Genomic DNA, 23975 nt, shown 5'->3' on the forward strand with positions numbered 1-23975 from the left:
GAGGTTCCCAATTTGAGGGATTTATCAGAAGATTTCATATTAAAATTCAATAACATAACAGTTGTCAATTGTTAATCTGTTCAGAATCGTGATCTCTGTCTGAAACACTAAAAGAATCAGATTCTCATTTTAACTTAATTCTAACTTGTTATTAAAACTGTGACTCTTAAGTCAAGCCATCCTGGAAATGTAAGAATCATCAACACCTGTGATCACCTCAATTATTTCCCAAAGACACAAAGCACACTTTAAAAGCAATCATAAATAAAAAATAATTAAAATATTTTAATTATGCATCATTCTGTCGGCCCATTCTATCATGGACTGAGAATCTGATTGTGAGAAACTACCTAATAATAAAATGACAAAAAAGTCTTGAGACATATAATGTATTATTATTATTTTTGTTTATATATATATTTTTTTTTTAATGGTTAACTTGTATCAATGAATGAATTGATGCTTTCAAACACATCGCACATGCATACTTTATAAACTGGTTTTATTAATACAAAATTAAATCGGAATAGTCTGAATAAATAAACGGTAATTCTCTGATTTCCCAAATGCCCTTCCAGTGACATTCCAATACCATGACCATTCCAACTGAAGTTTAATGCTGTTTCTGTTTTTTATCCTGAGTAAAAGTTGTTATTTCTTTCATAAGGTATTGTGACATGTGTAAGTAACATGATTTCTCTAAAATCATAATCTCTAAAAAAAACTAATTTGTTTTGCAGAGGCTCTTAAGAAGACTGCACAGATCAACTGGCAAGAAACTGAGAGGGAACTCTCACAATAGTCACAACAGTGTCTAGAACCAGTCAGCTGGTGTGTGGTGGGCGTTCTGGCACAAAATGGCTGCCGTCGCATCTCCCAAGGCGACCTCCTTCCGTTTTATCTCCGGTCCTTCCCCAGCACCACCAATCAAAACTAAAGACAACGGAAACATGACAACATTAACATAATTAAGATAATAAACCTTAATTAGAGGACTCCAGGCCAGGCGTTCGTGATACACGCGTAACACTTATAGTACCCACAAAAAAACTAAAGCTGGGACTGAGATGGGTCTTGTGCATGTAGCCCAGTTGGGGCCGACCTGTTTATAAGTGTCATCCTATATGAAATCCATGTGGGCAATTAACATGGGGCCATTATGGAACCCATGGACAATCCTATGGGGCCCATTTTTCAGCCCATTTCATATGGGCCCCACATACAAATGTTGGCTGGGTGTGAATGACTACTCAATGTCTTCAGTAAATTTAAAAGGAAAAAAATATATGACTTAAAGGTGACAATCTATAAAATAAATAGCATAAAGGTTCTGTACAAAACTGTTTGTATTTATTTCTATCATATATACCAGATATTTTTTTAAAGTACAAATACAAACACTTTCTCTTTCTGATTTGTCGTGTTATTTCAAGGAACTGCTCTGTTGTGATTTCAAAGAAATCATGTATCATGTGATTTCAAAGAAATCATGTATCATGTGATTTCAAGGAAACCTGTGTATAGACTTCAAGTAGCGCTGCACAGTCAGTGTGTGACATCAAAGTATCGCGAGAGCGACTCAACAGCACATGCAGCGCCTGTTCTCCAATCGCTCTCGCGATACTTTGATGTCGCAGCGCTGCCTGCAGTCCAACAAGCCTGATAAAAGCTGAGAGCTTTCACTTACTGTTAGACGTCTGGGGCTGGACAGAAGCCACACACAGAAATCAACACTCAGGTTTGTCTTTATTTCCTTAATATTATCAATTTGATCACTTTCATTTCAACTGTTATGTATTACATTTTTTTACAGAAGCCCTGAACCAAAAAAAAAATAATAATTAAGTCGAGAATAAAGACATTTATAAAGACATTATAACATTACGAGAATAAAGTTGAAATATTTCGACTTTATTCTCGAAATGATACGACTTTATTCTCGTAATTGTAGAAAAAAAAAAGGATTTTTTTTTTTTCGTTGTTCAGGTACAATCCAACACTAATTGTAAATTTGATTATATTAATTCGTTATTTAATGTTTAAAGCGGCAGGAGAGTCGGAAGAAGAACGTGTTTGTCCAGAGAGTAGTTCAGAATTTAAATCTTCACATATCTAATATAGTAGCCTACAGCAAACTGTTGATTTGAGTTGTGCATTTGTAATGCTACTGAAAAACAAATTGCGTTCAAATCATGCAGAGACAAAACTTGCATTTATGTGGAGAAATAGCCAAATCAACGTAGGCCTTACTCTTTTTAATTTATACATTTAAATGTTTTTGTTTCCTTTTTTATTTTTAATTGGTTTAAAATTTTGTTTAGCTGAGCAACAAACGTAAACGTTGGTCGTATAGTGATGTCACTAAATTATATGCTGATCTTAACTGACTATCTGCACTATATGTATACACTATATTTGCACGTTCATTGGAATAGCATCAGAAAATAGAACCCGGCATCAGTGTAGACTGTTAGGTTAAATCACCTGGAACTATTGATATGTAGGGAGAGCGGGGCACAATCTACACTTTTTGAGTTTTGTGGTGAGATCTGGTATTTATCTCATCTCCTGAAGAACCCCTAGTATCGCAGTAGCTAGATGCTCTTTTGCTGTCAGGTCAGAATAGGATTAAATCCTCACTAGCTTGTTTAGCCTATACCAGTAAATCTAGGTGTGTCCCTCCCTACACCTTCATGAAACAATAACAATCATTGACAACTAGGCCTATTGATCAAATTCATGCTTACCCTCCAGCAGAATCTTCCCTGGATCCTTCGTTGTCCTTAGTCTTGCAAGATATACCATGATGCTCTTTCTATTACTTATAGAACTGTCTTTGTAAGCTGAAGTAAAAGTGAACAGTATTTGTCTTTATAAAATCAAAATTTATTTGAACAAAAGATAAAAATACTGGTTACACAATGATTAATATTTGTAGCAAATCATCAAAAGGTTACAGGTTATAATACTTCAGCTTATCCAATCTCAACAGGGCAGTCCTGTATGAGTGGATATTACACAGGCTATTTAACTTGTAAGCAGTTCAAGCAATAGATGTGAAAAATAACTTGTCCTCATCCGAGCTTTTCAAGTTAAGATGATACAGCGGAGCAATTTAAGCAAAAAGAATCTCAGTTAATAAACTGAACTGGAAGAGAGCTAATTTCTCCCCAGGGATGCACACGACATCAAAATCAAAAATGCAACAAACAGTCAAGAAGCAGAACTGGGTTACATTGTTCCTATATGCAATTTCTTGGAACTAAATCATGTGACCTCAACCTTCTATTGCCTCAGTCAAGGAGGCGTCTGGTGTCGACATTAGGCTTGTTTGAGATGCGCCTTGCCTCGCCTGAAATGTATGCGAGAGTAGGAGCGGCTGCAGTGAGAGGAGGAGTGAAAAAAGCGCAGGCAAGCCGGACAGTTCTCTCTTCTCATAGTGGATCTGACCATTGCGAGATCAAAGATGGATATCGCGGGATTCACGCTCGTGCACAGTAGGCTTGTTTGAGATGAGCAAAATCTGCGCAGAACCGATCACCGGTGATCAGCGCGAGATGCATGCCGGTTAGAAATGTGTCCGAGTGCCGACCGCCTGGCTCTGATGTCATGCTGACGTATGTCAAAAATCTCTCGCGAGCGCAAGGCGCACGTGTCGGATTTTGCAGTCGAGCGCAGTTGCTCTCCACCGACTGCGCTGATCAAAAGGTGTGTTCGACATCGGCTGCGGCTGGATGTAACCGATCGGCGAGAGTAGCCGCGTGCAGGCGGGGAGGAGCTGCAAACGGAGACGTGAAGTCGGACACTTTCTGGTTCCCGTAGTGACCGCTCACGTGGTGTTTGCATACTTTACCACAGCTGAAGTGAAATAAATGCAATATTTGCCAAATAATACACAGATGTTTCAGAGACATTTTCATTCAATACTTTATGTACTGCTTCATACAGCGTCTGTTTGAACAAGAATAAAGTTCAACATAAGCTACTATCAATGAAGTGGAGTCTACGTTTTTTAAGCAGTTTTAATTTGATAAACATGACACAATATAACATGACAACGACATGAAAAGAGTGTTCACTGTTATAATAAACTGATTTGAGAGCTTTAGAGGAACTAAAGGTGTTCGAATAAACACGAAACGCACGTGATCGTTGTCATGCAGTGAATCCGGCCAATCGTGGTACAGCTGTGTCGTCATCAGCCCTCCTGCAGCCCAGTGCAGCCGCTCTTGAGAAGCTGCGCTGGCTGAGTTCTCCGGCTACTCTCGAATCGCTCTCGCGGTACTTTGATGGCATACGTCACAGTCACGTGGCGTCGGCGCTGTATCAAGTCGGACAAAATTTCTAACCGGCATGCACTGCTTCAAGTCAGCCGCCGATCGTTCTGCGCAGAGCTGCATGAAGTCGAACAAGCCCAAAAGCACGATGGGAAACGACTTGCTGACGACACAGCTTAATGCTCATTGGTTTAAACAACTGTGATGTATTGTTCTCTTTTAAAATGTTTGATTTTAAAACTCTAATATCAGGTTTTATGTGTATATATGTTATGTGTGAATATTCCCAAACTATCTGACAGTGCGATCTCTTTGGGTTATGCAATTAAATTTTTATAAAAAAAGAAAATAAATCTATTTAAACCATGTGTGTTAACACGCAGCCCCGTGTTAGTATATGCCCTGCTCACCCCTAATGAGGCTAATTCATATTCACAAAGCACGATTTGCAAATGCATATCCAAATTTGCGTTAAAAATCTGATTCACATATGCAAAACGCAATTTACAAATACACAAACACTATTTCTGAATGTTTCTACATCCAGTGTTTAATGGCTTGGGTTGGTGCGTGTATTTTCAGACTGTCCTGTCAAACTCTTTAATCAAATCACATTTGAGCTTAACAGTCAACCAATCATATTGAGTGTATGTCTCTGCAGTGGCATTATTTATTTTTATTGTATTTGCCTTTTATTTAACCAGATAAAACTTTCTGAGATTAAAAATCTCTATTACAGAAGTGACCTGGGCTGTGTTTCCCAAAAGCATCGTAAGCCTAAGTAGATCGCAAAAACGATCGTACGACTGATCTTAATATTATGGTCTGTTTCCCAAAAGCATCGTAGCTTAAGTAGCACTTGAAAATCTTCGTAGATCTACGAGTGCTCTGGAGTAATCGTACATCCCCAAGTGCATCGTAAGAAGACAGAGTTATGAGGACACCTGCAGGACAACCGGCAGATTACACCTTTAACTTTATATGTGATTATAATATAAGGTTTTGATTGTACTTTATTGTACACTTTATTACTCTTTTTTGTTGTTGGTTAAATTAATGTATACATTAAATAATTAAAAAGGTCAGAAAACAAAACAAAAAAATTGAAGTAATTTAATCTAATAATTTTAATCAAAATTAATGTAATGAACAAAAAATAAATAAAAAAAATCCTTTAAATCTGTTAAAAATTATATCTTTGTTTCGTTCTATCTCCTCTAAAAGGACATTCATTTCATCTCTTTGAAAGGTATCTTTTCTGGTTTTTTTCAGCCATTTTGTCAGTGCCTCCGCCTGTATGTGCTTTATATAGACTTGTCTTGATTGCTAATCCACAAGAGATGACAATTATTAAACGTTCAGAATACGATTCCATATAAGGTTATGTTTCAGCACTTCACGAATGGACAGCGACTCTTAAGTAGCACGTAGAGCGCGTTCTCGCGCGTTCATGTTAAGTGCATTTTTGGGAAACGCTCGTGGAATTGCTGCGAGCGTTCGCAACCTTGCACGTAGAAAGCGCTCTTAAGTGCATCGGAAACCCGGCCCTGGGCTGTGTTTCCAGATAACAATGGATCTTAGCACTTACGAGAATTTTCTACGAGTGAATTTACGAACGTTCGTGTTCATTTCACGTGCGTTTCACAAAAACGGACTTAGCACGATCACACGCAGCTGTGCTTTAAGTCGCTGTCCGTTTATCAAGTGCTGAAATGTCACCTTGTAGAATGGCTTGTAATTGTAGCACACACTTGTATTTTGAAATCTATAAAAAGCACAAACCTTCGGGTGGAGACACCAGCAAAATGGCTGAACCAAAAAAAAGACATTTTTCTAAAAGAGAAGATTAATGTCATTTTAGAGGAGATGGAACTATCCAAACGTATTATTTTCAACAGGTTTAAAGGCAGTCAAGCAAATAAACAAAAAATCTAGGAGGATATTGCTAGAAAACTGACTGCAACTAGGGGCATTAAAATATCAGGGAAGGAGCTCAGGAAGAAGTGGCAAGCTGCATCCATGGAGGAGTAGGGTAACTCAACCTGAGCCTGAGTCAGGTCCTTCATACTCGGAGGAACGATCAGTTTCATCTGCCATCTCCTAGTCCTCCAAACAACCCTCCCAGGCCTCAGCCTCCATCTTCTGTTGTCCAGACTGCAGCCACACACCTCAGCAGTTTGAGAATCTTTGTAGTTGTAGTCAGGACATATGTCCAGGAGACATATGTCATGTGTCACAGGAGAGTGTCCTTACTTAGGGAGGAATAAGATGAAGAGGAGGAGGAGGAGGTCAAAGATGGCATGATGGGACCACATGATGGCCAACCAAGAAATGCACAATACATGGCACAAGATTTATCTTTGCTATCTTTGAAGCATATTACATATTTTATCATTTTTTTGTTCATTCATTTAATTTAGATTAAAATGATTAGATTAAATTATTTTTTTTGTTTTGTTTTCTGCCCTTTTTAATTATTTCATTTATAAATTCATTTAAACAAAAAAAAACGACGAATAAAGTGTACAATAAACTTAAAGTACAATCGAAACCTTATAATTACATTGCACTTGAATAAAGGTGTAATCTGCCGGTTGTCCTGCAGGTGTCCTCATAAATCTGTCTTACGATGCACTTGGGGATTTATGATTACTCCAGAGCACTCGTAGTTCTACGATGATTTTTAAGTGCTACTTAAATTACGATGCTTTTTGGAAACAGACCGTAATATTAAGATCAGTCGTACGATCGTTTTTACGATCTTCTTAGATGCTTTTGGGAAACACAGCCCTGGCCAAGATGAGCAGCACAACATTATCAAAAAAGTAATTTAGGAGATTTAGTAAGATTTAGGAGACTGAAAAATAAACTCTCTTTGCCTATTACGCTACTCATCAATGCCCAGTCCCTAAAAGCAAAAACTGACAAGCTGACTGCAAATATCCGCCACCTGCATGAGTACCGTTGTGCCTGTGTCATGGCTATCACAGAGACATGGTTGGACAACAACATCACATCCAGCGAGGTGGGACCCCTCGGGTTCTCTGTGTTCAGGACTGACCGGGACCCTATAATCACGAGGAAGACCTGTGGGAGCGAGGTCTGTCTACTCATCCGGGACGTGTGGTGTCGTACAGTGGTGTTGAGAGAGAATTTGTGTACCCCTGGTATTGAACTGTTGTGTGTCTCCCTTTGGCTTTTCTATCTGCCTAGAGAGTCAAGTCAAGTCAAGTCAAGTTTATTTGTATAGCGCTTTTCACAATACAGATTGTATCAAAGCAGCTTCACAGTATTAAATTAAAATAATACAACAAAGTTTGTTTCAAGAGGAATTTATTGATTGATAAAATTAAATTAAATATCCCCAAAATATCCCCAACTGAGCAAGCCAAAGGCAACAGTGGCAAGGAACCGAAAAACTCCATCAAGTGACCTAATGGTGTCCTAAAACTCCATCAGGTGACCTAATGGTGTCCTAAAACTCCATCAGGTGACCTAAAGGAGAAAAAAACCTTGGGAGAACCCAGGCTCAGTCGGGGGCCAGTTCTCCTCTGGCATTTATGAGCTAGAGGCCGGATTGTAGTTTGAACTGTAGGATTATATGAATGCCTGGCTGAAGAGATGCGACTTTAATCTAGTTTTAAACTGGGAGAGTGAGTCTGAGCAACGAACAGTATCAGGAAGACTATTCCAGAGTTTTGGAGCCAAATGTGAAAATGCTCTCCCTCCTTTGGTGGTTCTGGATATCCTAGGTATGACCAAAAGCCTTGAATTTAGTGATCTTAAAGAGCGCGATGGATTATAGAGCGATATAAGATCCGTTAAATAGACTGGAGCTAAGCCGTTAAGGGCTTTATAAGTCAGTAGCAATACCTTGTAATTAATACGGAGCTTTATAGGTAACCAATGCAGTGATGATAAAATCTGTGTTATATGATCATATTTTCTTGATCTCGTAAGAACTCTAGCGGCGGCATTTTGGACTAACTGTAGCTTGTTTATTGAGGATGCAGGACAACCAGCTAATAAAGCATTTCAGTAATCCAGTCTCGAGGTCATGAATGCATGAACTAACTTTTCTGCATCAGAAACTGATAGCATATTACGTAGCTTAGCAATGTTTCTAAGGTGGAAAAAGGCTGTTTTTGTAACATATGAAATATGATTTTCAAAAGACAGGTTGCAATCGAGTATAACACCCAGGTCTTTTACTGTATAGGATAAAGTAATAGGACATCCTATGATGTTAAAGTTGTATTGTGCGAGGTTTTGTGGGCGGTTTTTTGAACCGATAATTATTACCTCTGTCTTGTCTGGATTTAATAAAAGAAAATTACGCGTCATCCAATCTTTTATATCTTTAACACACTCTGTCAATTTGGAAAATTTAGCGTTTTCATCCGGCCGAGATGAAATATATATTTGAGTGTCATCAGCATAACAATGGAAACTAATTCCATGTTTCCTTATAATATTTCCAAGTGGCATCATATATATGGAAAATAACAGAGGGCCTAATACAGATCCCTGCGGCACTCCATAGTTTACTGGAGTTATGATACATTTTTCTCCATTTAAATAGACAAAATGGTTGCGGTCAGATAGGTATGATTTGAACCAGCTTAGTGCTTGTCCTTGAACACCAGTATAATTTTGTAGTCGATCTAAGAGTATTGTGTGATCTATAGTATCGAACGCAGCACTAAGATCAAGTAAAACTAGTATTGAGATACAGCCTTGGTCAGAAGCTAAAAGTAAATCATTTGTGATTTTAACGAGCGCAGTTTCAGTGCTATGATGCGGTCTGAATCCAGACTGAAACTTTTCATAGATATCATTTTGTTGCAAGAAAGAGCCCAGTTGAGCGGACACCACTTTTTCTAATATTTTAGACATAAATGGAAGATTTGAAATGGGTCTATAATTTGCTAGATTATTATGATCTAATTGTGGTTTCTTAATGAGAGTTTTTATAACTGCCAGTTTAAATGTTCTTGGAACATGACCTAAAGATAAAGACGAGTTAATAATATTGAGGAGAGGCTCTTCCACTACAGGTAACACTTCTTTCAGTAGTTTAGTTGGTATACATGTTGTTGTTTTAGATGAAGTGATAAGTTTATTTAACTCTTTTTGTTCTATAGTTGTAAAGCACTGTAATTGTTCTTTCGGGGTGATAATTGAAGCTGAATTATAAGGCGCGATTGAAGATTGAACGTTTACAATTGTGGTTCTGATGCTTTCTATTTTCTCAGTGAAGAAGTTCATGAAATCATTACTACTGAACTGTAACGGGATATTTTGTTCGGGTGACGTCTGTTTATTTGTTAGTCTAGCCACGGTGTTAAATAAAAACCTTGGATTGTTTTGGTTGTTTTCTATTAGTTTGCGGAGGTGCTCAGCCCTGGCCGCTTTTAGTGCCTTTCTATAACGTGACATACTGTCTTTCCACGCGATTCTAAAGACCTCTATATTAGTTTGTTTCCATTTACGCTCTAAAATACGGGTTTCTCTCTTTAAAACATGCGTAGTATTGTTATACCATGGTGCTTTATTTTTCTCTCTGACCTTTTTTAATTTAATAGGTGCAACCACATCCAATGTTCTAGAGAGAATGGTGCTCATAGTGCTAGTTAGTTCTTCTAGTTCATCTGTTTGTTTGGGTTCAGGCAGCAGCTGAGACAGATTAGATAAGCAATTTGAGAAATGATCTATGGTGGATGGGAGGATTGTTCTGCCTGGTTGATAACGCGACGCCGCATGACATATTACAGCAGTACGTAATATGCAAGTTACCATGTAGTGATCAGTGACTTCATCACTTTGTGGAATGATATCTATATCGGTTGGATCGGTTCCATGTGATATAATTAAATCGAGTGTATGATTAAGACGATGTGTTGGTCCGGTGACGTTTTGCTTGACCCCAAATGAATTTAATAAATCTGTAAACGCAGCCCCTAACGCATCATTTGGATTATCTACGTGTATGTTAAAATCTCCAACAATTAATGCTTTATCGACATTGACTAATAGGTCTGAGAGAAAATCTGCAAACTCTTTTAGGAAATCAGCGTAAGGCCCTGGCGGTCTATATACGGTAGCCAAGGCTAGAGATAATAGGGATGTTTTTCTAACATCTAAGAGCGTAACATTTAGTACAAGTACTTCAAATGAAATAAACGTATAACCCGTTTTCTGAGTAACATTTAGAATATCTCTATAAATGGTTGCAACACCTCCGCCACGACCAATCAGACGGGGCTCATGCTTATAACAGTATCCAGGAGGAGTAGACTCATTAATACCTAAATAATCATTTGGTTTAAGCCAGGTTTCAGTAAGGCAAAGTACATCGAAGCTATTATCTGTGACTATTTCATTTACAATAACTGCCTTAGGTGTGAGTGATCTAATGTTTAGAAGACCTAGCTTTAGAAATAGTTTTTGTTTACTAATAGCAACATTTTCTGTTTTAATAACAATTAGATTTTTCCTAGATCCTGCAGTAGATTTATTATTTGATCTCACTAAACGAGGAATAGACACGGTTTCTATGCAATGTTCTACACTAGTATTTATATCAGTTAAATTGGTGCAGCAGAGACTATGATTTGGACTTTTGGTTACTAGTCAAAGGGTATTTAACATTTTGGAGATGTTATCTCCAAAATGTTGTTAATATCTGAGTTCCCTCAGATATTTTTTACTGTCATATATATATATATATATATATATATATATATATATATATATATATATATATATATATATATATATATATATACACCCAAAGGCAAATTTTGACAGGGCACTGGACATTATTTTCAATCTCTCCCACAAGCTCGATCTGTTAGAAAAAAAAAAAAACTGTTAGAAAAAAAGGTAGAGTGAAGGTACAATTTTGTTCCTGGGTACAAAATTTATAACTGTACCTTTAAAGAACCACAAAAGGTCCTTAGAGTACAATTATGTACCCAAAATTATGTACTTATAAAGGTACAACTTTTTAGGTTTGGATGTGAAAGTTCCATTTTTGTACCGTTAACTTTTTCACAGGACAATTATTAAAATCTCCTAAGAGAAATTTAGGGTCATCCGGAGACAGTACACTGTCAGAACAAAAGTACCAAACTGTACCTTTTAGGGTACAAGTGGCTGTCACTGGGTTGGTACCAGAGTATGTGAGCGGTGCGGAGTGGGAGCGGAGCGAGGAGCGGTGTTGCGTGATTTTGCCAGGAGCGAGGAGCGGATTTTTTTTTATGTCGGAGCGTTGTGATTTTCTCTCGCTCCAAAAACGCTCCACTATCGCTCAGGACCAAACCACTGTGACTCAAAATGTTTCTAATCATATTTTGTATTTGTTTGCATTTGTATTGTTTTACTAGTACTTTCACAAACATTTAAGTATATATCATGTAATTAATTTTACACATGCTTTTAATGATATTTTTACCGACCCCCTCGCGATTTCTACCTGTGCAACTCCATTATATGATGGACGATTTTATAAGGCCCTGCCTGTTTACACGAGAACGCTCGCGGGTGAAAACGTAAAAATATTTTATCAGATGTGCCTTTCGTTTAGACGGCGCCGGCGTTTTTGGGGCTTAAAAACGCAAAAAAAGTGAAACCACCCTCCAGAGTGGAAATCGTCTCGGGTTACGTATGTAACCCTTGTTCCCTGAGAAAGGGAACGAGACACTGCGTCGGTGACGACACTAGGGGAACGCCCTTCAGCGTAGCGCGTCTGAATTTATGAATGAAACTCAGTCCAATCCTATTGGCGTTGCGTGATGACGTAGTGTGTGACGGCATATACGGATGTGTACAAAAGCACGCCGGCACACAGAAATGTCAGCTTTTGCTATGAAGCAAGTGCTCCAGGCGGGGTGAGGTGTGGCGAACCGACGCAGTGTCTCGTTCCCTTTCTCAGGGAACAAGGGTTACATACGTAACCCGAGACGTTCCCTTTCGAGGGAACTCGAACTGCGTCGGTGACGACACTAGGGGAACGAGATACCCACTATACCACAACGAACCCCGCTCATCCTAGTGTGAAGCTGTCTTCAGGCACAACTTAGGACGAAAGCACTCGTGCACCGGGTGTAGAGGGAAGGTCCAGACTGTAGAATCTCATGAATGTGTGCGGAGTGGCCCAGCCCGCCGCCTCACATATGTCATGGATAGGAGTCCCTGAAAGGAGGGCTTTGGAGGACGCCATGCCTCTAGTAGAGTGAGCCCTCACGGCCATAGGTGAAGGCAGATTGCGCACCTGATAGGCCAGGGAAATAGTCTGAACGATCCAGTTGCTGATGGTTTGCTTAGAGGCGGGAAGCCCTTTCTTGGGGGACCCGAAACACACCAGCAACTGGTCCGCCTTCCTCCATTGTGAAGACCTCTGAACATAAATGTCTAATGCTCTGACAGGGCAGAGCAGGTGAAGTCTTCCATCCTCTGCCGTCACATGAGGTGGGGGATGAAACGCCTGCAGAACCGTAGACCTAGCCATATTGGTTGGCACCTTAGGGACATAGCCCAAACTGGGGTGCAGGATGGCCTTGACTCTCCCAGGAGCAAACTCCAGGCACTGAGGAGATACCGAGAGTGCCTGGAGATCTCCCACCCTCTTAAGAGAGGTGATGGCAAGGAGAAAAGCCATCTTGAGAGTCAGGTTCTTGGCCTCAGCCGACTCCAGCGGCTCGAAGGGGGCCTCAGCCAACGCTTCGAGGACCACTGCCAGGTCCCAGGTGGGAACCCTGGTGCGAGTCGCAGGTCTCATCCTCCAGGCTCCCCGTAGGAAGCGTACGACCAGCTGATGCCTCCCCAGAGGCCCGTCACTCAGAGGAGCGTGGAAAGCCGCAATGGCAGCCACATAAACCTTGAGTGTGGATGGGGTAAGTCCAGCAGAAAAGCGGTCATGGAGAAACTCCAGTACTGAAGCCACCGGGCAGTTAACTGGGTCCAATCCACGCTCTCTGCACCAAATGGAAAATACATTCCACTTCAGGCCGTACAACTTCCTCGTGGAGGGAGCTCTGGAACTGAGAATAGTCTCAACTACTCCTGTAGATAGGCCGGCTTCTAGGTACTGTGCCCCCTCAAGGGCCAGACCCACAGTTTCCACAGCTCGGGCCGAGGGTGGAGAACTGAGCCCCCTGCCTGGGACAGCAGGTCCCTCCTCAGAGGGATCTGCCATGGCTGGCCTGCCAGGAGTGATATGATATCCGAGAACCATACTCGGGCCGGCCACGACGGGGCTACTAATAGTAGACTGACACCGTCTCGACGGACCCTTTCCAGAACTCCCGGGAGCAGAGCGATCGGGGGAAAAGCATACAGACGTAGCCTCGGCCACGTCTGTACCATGGCATCCAACCCCAGCGGGGCTGGATGCGTGAGGGAGAACCACAGGGGACAGTGTGTCGTCTCTCGAGACGCAAATAAGTCCACTTCCACCGGGCCGAACCTCTCGCATATCAACTCCACCGTCTCGGGGTGGAGTCTCCATTCCCCGGGCCTCAGCCCCTGCCTTGACAGGACGTCTGCTCCCTGATTCTGGTCCCCCGGGACATACACCGCCCTGAGAGACGATAGTCTCCGCTGGGACCACAGGAGGATCTGATGCGCCAGTCTGCACAGAGGGCGCGACCTCAGACCCCCCTGGCGGTTCAAATAAGACACCACCGACATGTTGTCGGTTCTCACAAGGACATGGCGACCGTGGAGGTCTGGCAGGAAGCTCCTCAGAGCCCGGAACACCGCCAACATTTCTAGGCAATTTATGTGCCAAGAGGAATGATGGTCCTGCCAGAGACCTCTCGCAAAGCGGCCGTCCATGACCGCGCCCCAGCCCGTGAGGGAGGCGTCTGTCGAAATCGTAATTCGGCGACATAACGCTCCCAACTTGGGACCTTGGGACAGAAACCAAGGTTTCTTCCACATTGATAGGGAACGAAGGCATCTGCGCGTAACCCTTATCATGCGGAAAGGATTTCCCCTCGGGGAAAACCCCTTGGCTTTCAACCACCACTGCAGGGCTCTCATGTGCAGAAGGCCAGAAGGAATCACGCTGGACGCTGCTGCCATGAGACCCAACACTCTCTGGAAGTGTTTCACTGTGATGGTGTGGCCTAGCTTCACCCTGTTTAGTGTGGTCAATATGGACTCGATACGTGCAGGAGACATTTGTGCCTGCATCGTTGTCGAGTCCCATACCACCCCCAAGAACGTCGTCCGTTGGGCGGGTGTCAACACGCTCTTTTTCGTGTTGAGCCTCAACCCCAAGTGCTGAATATGGCCAAGGACGACATCTCGATGCCGAACTGCCAACTCTCGAGACTGGGCCAGGATTAGCCAGTCGTCGATGTAATTCAGCACACGGATGCCCTGGAGCCTCAGCGGGGCCAGAGCTGCATCCATACACTTGGTGAATGTGCGAGGGGAGAGTGCTAGGCCGAATGGAAGAACCCGATATTGGTACGCTTCGCCCCCGAAAGCGAACCTCAGGAACCTCCTGTGACATGGAAGGATGGATATATGGAAGTATGCGTCCTTTAGATCTATCGTGACAAACCAATCCTCGGATTGGATTTGACTCACGATGATGGGAATAGTGAGCATCTTGAACTTGAATCTCCTCAGAGACTGGTTCAAGTGCCTTAGATCTAGAATTGGACGCAACCCTCCATCCTTCTTGGGAACTATGAAGTACCGGCTGTAGAACCCGGACTCCCTGACTGGTGGGGGAACATGCTCTATGGCCCCTTTTTCCAGCAGCGAGTGAACTTCCTGTTCCAACACCAGACCCTGCTCTGGGTGCACTGAAGTCCAGACCACCCCGCTGAATTTTGGTGGGCGGACCTGGAACTGCAGTCTGTACCCAATTTCTACAGTGCGCAGGACCCATGGAGAAATATTCGCGAGGTTTTGCCATGCCTCTGCAAAATTCACCAAGGGAACCAGCCCCTCGGGGCTGGTGTCCAGTGTTTTGTGCAAGTCCTTGACGGCACCCTGAAGCGGAGGACCGGCAGGGAAAGACCGACAACGACTCACGGTGTGCGAACCCAAACGCTGACTGGCTGCAAGCCCTTGGGGCAGACAGACCAGCGTGTGCTCGCTGGAAGCTAGCGTGTCCCGAAGCGTCAGAGACGGCGGGATACTGACGCCAGCTTCCTGAGGGCCCAACGAGAGAAGGGACCTCAATCGCTCTCTCTCGGGGGGGGCGGCCCTCCGAGGTCTCATAGGAGTTAGGACCTCTTTCCCTTTGCCTTCCTAGACTGGATGACGGTCCTCAGATCCGCCTTCTCAGGAGGCTGTGGGTGAAAGCGCCGCCTAGAGTCCCAAGCTTTTTGAGGGGGACCTCTAGAAGCGACACTCCCTTTCTGGCTCTGGCGGTAAGAGGAGCTGGCTGATGGCTGTGACTGATCTCTAGCAGCCGCCCTCCTAGACCTTGAACGGCGTGGGAGATATTGCTTGAATGCTTCGCTCTGCTTTTTTGTATCTTGAAATCTGTCGACGACAGCATTAACCGCCTCGCCGAACAGACCAGTGGTAGCATTGGGTGCATCAAGGAGGAAGGCCCTGTCCTTCTCCTTGATGCCTGAGAGGTTAAGCCACAGATGCCTCTCCGTGGTTACCAGAGCTGCCATAGATCGACCGATGGAACGGGCCGTCTCTTTGGTAACCCGGAGAGACAGGTCTGTGGCTTTGCGAAGCTCAGCTATATCCTCCATAGTAGGACCCTCGCCTTGATCTATTTCTCTTAACAGGTCGGCCTGGTACGCCTGCAAGATAGCCATCGTGTGCAGGCTCGCACCAGCCCGACCTGCCGCCATATAAGCTCTGCCCACCAAAGCAGATGTAGTACGACATGGCTTGGTGGGCAGTGCCGGTGTTTTAAGGGATGATGCAAGGTCAGGTGAAAGATAGCTGGCCAGAGCTTCCTCAACCCGAGGCATCATCCCATATCCGTTCTCCTTAACCCCCACAATATTACTATAATTTAATATTGGGGGGTTAGACAGGCGCGCTGAAAATGGCCTGTTCCAGGATTTACACAACTCGTTGTGTAAATCCGGGAAGAACGGTAAAGACCGGCGTGGAGGCTGTGCGCGGTGTTGCAGGAAGCGCTCGTCTAGTTTACTTTTAACGCGCGCTTCCTGCCTCTCCTGTGGCCAACTAATATCTAATTTTTCCACAGCCCGTGTCACAACCTCCAAAAGCTCATCATAACTTGGTGCAGACTGAACAGATTGGGCCGATTGTTGTGTCTCATTTAGATCCCCCTCCACAATACTGAGCACGTCTAATTCCTCAGAATCAGACAGCTGCAGTACTGGGTCTACATCCCGAACGGGAGAAGCCGCGGGGCGGGCTCCCGAACGGGGGATAGGGGAATCCGAACTCTCAGATGAGGATCGAGAAAGTGCCTCGGCAGTCTCGATCCCCTCTGCAAGCTCTCGCTGCGAGCCCCACGATTGAAGCCGCCGCATCGCCTCGGCAGATGCGGGACCTGAACCGCGGGGAGCGCGCATCTGGCCGTCCTCAGAAAACAAAGCCAGGCGGGAACGCAGCACTCTCATAGAAAGAGTCTCACAGTGACCGCAAGCAGCCCCCTCGAGGGCTGCCTGGGCGTGCTGCATTCCCAAACATGACACACACATCTCGTGTGTGTCCCCAGCCGTAATAAAACGAGGGCATGGGAACACGCACTTTTTAAACTGCACACTGGACATGATGGGTAATATATATGAACAGACAAACAACACCAAATAGAACGAACTGACTTTCACACACACAGAGCGCTTGCTGAATAGCAAAAAGCTGACATTTCTGTGTGCCGGCGTGCTTTTGTACACATCCGTATATGCCGTCACACACTACGTCATCACGCAACGCCAATAGGATTGGACTGAGTTTCATTCATAAATTCAGACGCGCTACGCTGAAGGGCGTTCCCCTAGTGTCGTCACCGACGCAGTTCGAGTTCCCTCGAAAGGGAACTTAAAAACGCTCCACCGCCGTGTTTCCGTCTAAACGGTAAAAGCAAAAGTCTGCTAGACAGTGAAGGCACCGATCAGTGCTTCACATTGCCGCTGAGTGCATACTACATTGAATTTCACACACTTTTGCGTCACCATATGCACGCAGATTTCCCTCCCATAACGGTCGACTAAACACAGAATAAAAGTTATACTTTTGCGTTTTCTCTTCAGATCGATTCCGAAATATTACCATGAAGAAGGGGAAAAAAATATAAATGTATTGTAAAAGGTAGTGATGACAAAGCAGAACGCGAGTGCGGGGAGGTGATTACAACGTCAACAGATTCCTTGTGATTCCTATTTTGCTTTGTTTTAAAGTGAGCTAAAGGATAGCCTAATTTATTGGTTTGGGGCTGTTCAAAATTCCAATAAAGTATGTGGATGTTCTTCTCTTAGTACTCCATTCGTTTTACAGTAGGCTACATTCATCTTCTGATCAGAGGTTGGTGTTATTTAAAAAAAAAGAATAAAAATTTACCGTGGAGCGAAAACGGAGCGAGACGTATTAAGGTCGGCGTGGGGAGCGAGCGAGCGGAAAATTGTACACCCAGAGCGGAGCTTGAGCGGAGTAATTATGAAATGCTTTGAGCGTGGAGCGCAAATTCTCTCCGCTCCACTCCGCTCACATACTCTGGTTGGTACCCTTCAGGATACCTTTTTGTACCTTTAATTCAAGTTTCAAAATTGTACCTTAAAACTTTGTACCATTTAAGGGGTAATTCTGTACCCCAAGGAACGAATGTTTATTGCACATATATTTTGAGAATTGTATGTTAATTCCTAAATATAAAACAAAATACATTCAGACACAGTCAATAATACAAATCTAATGTTGTATTTGTAGCGAGATACCAGCGGTCACGTGACAAAATAACGAAGACCCAGACCCGAAAGACTCGATGAACTAAACATTTGTCTTTCCGGTACTGACAGCATAGTCTCTATGGGACTGACAGGAAGAATGAAAGAATCGGAGGACCCGGCCGAGCCGAACCCGAACTCCCGAAGACTCGAACTAATCATTTCTGTTTCATGTACAAAACCTATGGGATGTTGCGCGCATGCGCGGTCAACACAAAATGAACTGGTACTTCAGTGCATCTCGAAAGTCAAACTCAAAGACACGAGGTGAGGAATAGACGTGATTAATTTGAAGTTTTATAAGAAAGAACGTCTCAGATCAGGAGGTGAGGTCAGGTGAACTAAACAGATAAGTATACAGATAAGTAAAATGTGTGAAAAATACTGTGTTTTTTTACACGCAAAACATGAACGCGTTATATTGCACACTGTAAACATTTACATTTACATTTACATTTACATTTAGTCATTTAGCAGACGCCTTTCTCCAAAGCGACTTACAAATTAGGACAAAATTCAGCGAGTCATCATAAAGAGGCAAAAGCAACAACAACGCAAGAAGTGCTCAAAGTACGAAGTTCGGGTATTATTCAGAGTAGCATAAGTCTGATAAGTGATGTTACAAAGGGAAAGGAAAAATTTTTTTTCTTTTTTTTTTCTTTTTTTTTTCTGTGTAAACACAATCAAAGCTTCAAAAACACACGAAAAACGGGACCTTTAACATGATATTTTAATTATATTTTGCTGAAATGAACGAAATTACTCGAAAAAAGTTTTGTTCATTTTGCTGAACGAGATTCAAATATCTTAGTCCGTAAAATGATCCGAACTTCACACTTATGATCATCACAGCTGTCTGTCATTGTCTTGTTATCATCTATGTATTTAGTTCCTGCTTGTCTTCAGTTCAGTGTCTGGTAGTGGTCGACCGATATATCGCCAAGGCTGATATATTGGCCGATATTTGGCACTTTTAAAATATCGGCACCGATAAGTTTTTCTGATTGGCCGATGTGTTAAAAGCGGGACTTTTATTTTGACGGCGCTCCGGACTTTCATTTTGACGGGCGGCACTGAGAACTAGTGGTGGGCAGATTGAGGCTTCGTGAAACAATGAAACAGTTGAAGTCAATGTGCCATACTGTGTCGAGGCTTCGAAACAATCCGACACCCGCCTCAATGGTGACACCTAGTGGTCACTTGCAGGTGTTAATCTGAAACAACCTTGACAATGAGTCATTAAAGAATGTGTTGTTTTTTTATTATTGTATTTTTCAAATATGTGAAACTCAAACTTGTAACCTGTAGGCTCCTCACTGTGCATAATGTTATTTTGGTCATGAAAAATGTATATTAATAAAAGAAATCAAGCCACAATGTCTCCCTTTTTATAGATTTTTATTCAAAAATATTCATTTCTCTGCTGTTGAAGGACTTGTCCTACTTCTTTTTTTACAGATAATTTCTCTTTGAAAAAATCCTCTCACAAAAACCAAGGAGGTCAAGATGCGTTGACTTCACTTTTATACAGATGTGGAATTGTGTGGTCTGTTCCCGACCCTGTCAATCAAACGCTGATTCGGCGGACCATGACACCTGTCGAAACACTTGTGAAACACTCTGAAGCTTCATTTAGCCGTAGTCACGTGACATGGGTGTTTTGAATCACGCTTCGGATCAGTGTTTCGAAACATCTGCGCTTCGGGATCTCGAAAAGCTTTGGAAAGTCAGTTTAGCGTCAGCCATCCCTACTGAGAACACCAGCGCCTGAGAAGAGAATGGCAGTGCTCACTCACATTCTCCGTCTTCATTTGTTTACGATCTCTGTCAGTCATATCTAATACTTTGTAAGAAAGAACTGGTAAACAAAGAAAGTAAATGGTAAGCGAAAAAGTAAAGTGTAGCTTTTATATTATTTGTTACAGAAAAGGCAAACAATCAGGCTAAAATACTTTGTCGTTTGCTGTCAACATTCAGCAAATGCGCATTACGTCATTTAAACAAATCTCTGAATATCTAATAAACATTTAATTTCACAAACCTTGCAGATTTAATGGAATCCAGCTGTGATATCTTGTGAAGTGTGCATTTGTAGGCTGGATAAACGTGTGACTGCGAGTGACGGTCGGTCCGTGTGAAGTGAGTGAATGCAAACAGAAGATCAGCTTCAGGAGACGCGATCGAAAAACTTTAAATCCTTCATTTTAAAATATGCTGTGCTATATCCAGTTGCCCACTGTGTCATAGTCATATCGTTTTCACTGTGCTGTATGTAATATTAGCATTACCTTGTCTTTACTTGAAAAAATATGATTACCAGTGCACACAATATTACCAGATTACTGAGTGCAATGTTACAGTGTTTACTTCCTTTATATTCACATATTCATATATTTTTAAACAATTACTTTATTTGTGAAAAATTCTGTAATAGGATTGCAGATTCAAGAAGTTGCCATCTAAAGTATAAGCACGTTTATTTTAAAGATGTTTTATCTAATTTATTTAAAATGTGTAAAATATTGATTGAAATAAATATAAAGTATATAATAAAAATATCGGCTTTATATTGGCCATCCTGCTCTCTAAGACCAATATCGGTCGACCACTAGTGTCTGGTATTGTTTGTGCTTAGCACACTGTTTCGTGTTGTTGGCTCTTTCTTGTTTAATAAACAGGGGTGCACATAACATTTTTGGTCTTGTTCTCAGGGGAGAACCTGGGGTTGTTGCTTGGTCCTCACATTTTCAAATGCATTTTTTCCGGAGGAACAAATTATAGGGATGCATGGATAATGTCATGTGACATGATTCACATGAACTTTAATTTCAACTGAAAATTAAGAGAAGTACAACAGAATGTCTGATCTTTAAAACCTTGTAACTTTCAAAATAACATAACTGTTTCAAGCTCTGGAAATTAAATGTGCAAATATCTGCTTTTCTAACTCTGAAAACCAAAGAAATTACAACTTTAAAGCGCTTACTAGAGTTACTATTTTAAAGCAAGCCTATCCAACACCACAGATTGCGCACCTATCCAGGGCCGCGGGAAGAGGGGGTGTTCATTAAAATGTATTCATTTTTAGCATTTAGTCATTTATTTGTAATAAACACTTTAAGTGGGCTATTTAAAAATGGTTATTTATATGTTAAATTATCTTTTTAAAACATAAGCGCAGAGTGTTATGTAATATTGTGTGTGTGTGTCGAAAAGATTTGTCCGCAGCTGCAAAAAAAAAAAAAAAAAAAAAAAAAAACAGTCAAATACCCCACTGTCAGTATTTTGTAAGGAACAGGCAAATATGTTACATATAGCAGGAGACATTTTAATTGTTTACTAATAAAACAGTTTTTTTTTTTATGTCATTGTCGGCTAGACAGATGAAGTTGACGACTCGCGATCTTCGCAGCGCCAGAGAGAAATGCACATTTCATACGAATTACATAAGCAGCGCAGTCTGTTTTCTTTCGTTTTGAATTGTTCTGCTTAAAAGTAGACATTTCAAGCTATCTATGTCTCAGGTCTGTGAGGCAATAGGCTACCTTATAGGCCCACGCTGAGTTTCGGTTCATTTATGAGACGAGCTCCAGGTTCGCCAGCGCCTCCGTGTCCTAATTATCTATTTTCTAATAGCCTATATTTAGCCTACTTCTTATTAAATCCAGACAAATGGTTGATGAAACATCGATTAAAATTAAGATACAATTAATACAAAACGAAATTAAATTTAAAGACAGGCTTTGTGCTTTCAGTTTGAGGTCTCTGTGAAAGTTTTAAAACATTATTTTATTGCCGCTTTAGAGCGCTCACGTCCGTAACGGAGAACTGTCTGTAACTTTTTTTTTTTTGTGAAATAAATTGCTAAAAAAATGCAACTTAGTCCAGTGCGACTTAGGCTATATGTTTTTTCTTCCTCGTGGCGCATTTTTTGACTGATATGCGTCTCCGGAGCGACTTATAAAATAGGCTACGGTAAGTTATTTATTCTTTTTGTGCAAATGTCTATCCCCAAATCTTAGGTACGCAAATGAGGGTTGCGGCAATTCATCTGGTACGCATTGTTTAATTGGGTAGCGCATGCGCACCTGCGCACCACTTAAAATAGTAAATTTTGATCGTTACAGAATACCGGACCTAAAACGTAATATGGGCATTTCCCGCACCCATCTGAACCCAACCGATCGCCTTCTGACCTGTTTTCAGAATGGCTGCTCTATTGAGGAATATGTAAGGGAGTTCCTAGAGATCTCACACCTGGACAGAGGAAGTCCTAAAGAACGTGTTCGGGCTTGGACTGGATGCTCCTCTGTACCAGCCAACTTCAGCCGCTAAACCCTGTTCATTCACACAATACCTAGATCATGTGCCGTTGTTGAATGAGTCCGCCTTCACTGTGGGTGAGGCTGATAATTACACAGCCACTCAACCACCATCACCAGCCATCTTCCTCGCCACACCACCTGAATGTCTTTACATCATACCGCCCGTCCAGAGTCTCGTCCCACCGAGACCGCCCGTCCAAAGTCTCGTCCCGCCGAGACCACCCGTCTGGAGTCTTGTCCCGCCGAGACCACCCTTCTGGAGCTTCCTCATGTCATGCCTGACCAGCCTGAGCTCCTTCACGTCATGCCTACCATGCCTGTGTCTTTGGCAAAGATGGTCGCCGCCATGCCTGCCAAGCCAGCCAAGCCTGAAACAGTTCACGTCATGCCCGCCGAGCCAGAGACTGTTCGCGTCATGCCCGCCGAGCCAGAGACTGTTCACATCAGTCCTGCCGAGCTTTAGTCTTCTGTCAGAGAGTCTGTCTCCGAACCTGAGTCTGTCCCTGAGCCAGAATCGGTGTCTGAATTCCCACCCAGCCTCCCTCTCCCACCTTCTCCCATCTGCCATCTCTCAACCCTTCTTCCACCACTGCCTGTCAGCTCCTTAGCTCCTCTAACCACCTTCAGGGAGGTGGAGTCGCCGTGGGTCTGCCAGCCTACAGCTCCAGCCTGGTCGGTGGATCCCCGGTCTCCGCCTCCGACCTCCGCGACCAGAACTCCGCCTCAGCCCGACGGTCCATTAACGTCTCCTTGGCTCCTACCTCCCTCAGCTCCACAGTAGCCCATCAGGTCATCAGTTCCACCAGGCTTCCTCGTCCCCCCGGATCCACCTTGGTTGCTTGTCGCCCTACCCTCACCTCTGGACTGCACTCATCTGGCTACGGCTCGTCCCTTTGTCCCCCCCGGCTCCGTTGGACTCCTCACTCCCTTCAGTTCCTCCTTGGTCCTCACTTCCTCTGTCTCCATCGCGCCCATCTGTGTCCCCACTTGCACCTCAGTCGCCAGAGCCGGTGGCATCGCCATGTCCCACCGGATCCTCAGCGTCGCCTGGGCTCGTTGACTCACCGGCTCCAACCTGGTCTCCTCTCCCACCTGCTTCGCCCCGTCAGTCGGCCCCCTGGAGTTGTCAACCCTGCCTCATCCATGGCTCCTCCCTCTGTCATCTCCACCCTGGCCGCCTGCACAGCCTGCTCTGCCCTGGTCCCTCCTGCCTTCTGTCTGTCCTTCACCTGCTCTTTGTCCTCTTCCTCCTGAGTCCCCTCCCTCTGCCACTCCGCAGTTGGTCTATCTTCGGCGTGAGGTCGCGCCTTCCAGGAGGGGGAGGTACTGTCACACACCTCAACGGCACTACACTTCCCAGCATCCCTCATGTTTCCCACCTGCACACTATTGGCCATCACCTGATCTATCATCTATCACCATGGACACTTATGATCATCACAGCTTTCTGGCATTGTCTTGTTATC

At 43.0% G+C, this 23975-nt stretch overlaps 1 protein-coding gene across 2 annotated transcripts in view; it reads left to right on the forward strand.

Moving 5' to 3' along the window:
- Positions 1 to 1676: 1676 nt before the first annotated feature.
- LOC309498033 (uncharacterized protein) overlaps positions 1677 to 23975 on the forward strand; it is a 40132-nt gene continuing 17833 nt past the window's right edge. For both annotated transcript variants that reach the window (XM_082168511.1, XM_082168512.1), the window contains exon 1: positions 1677 to 1738. The gene's annotated coding sequence lies outside the window, so the exon portion shown is untranslated. The remainder of the gene's footprint in view (positions 1739 to 23975) is intronic.

Source organism: Leuciscus leuciscus (assembly GCF_965113295.1).
Source record: "Leuciscus leuciscus genome assembly, chromosome: 1".
Lineage (NCBI taxonomy): Eukaryota > Metazoa > Chordata > Actinopteri > Cypriniformes > Leuciscidae > Leuciscus > Leuciscus leuciscus.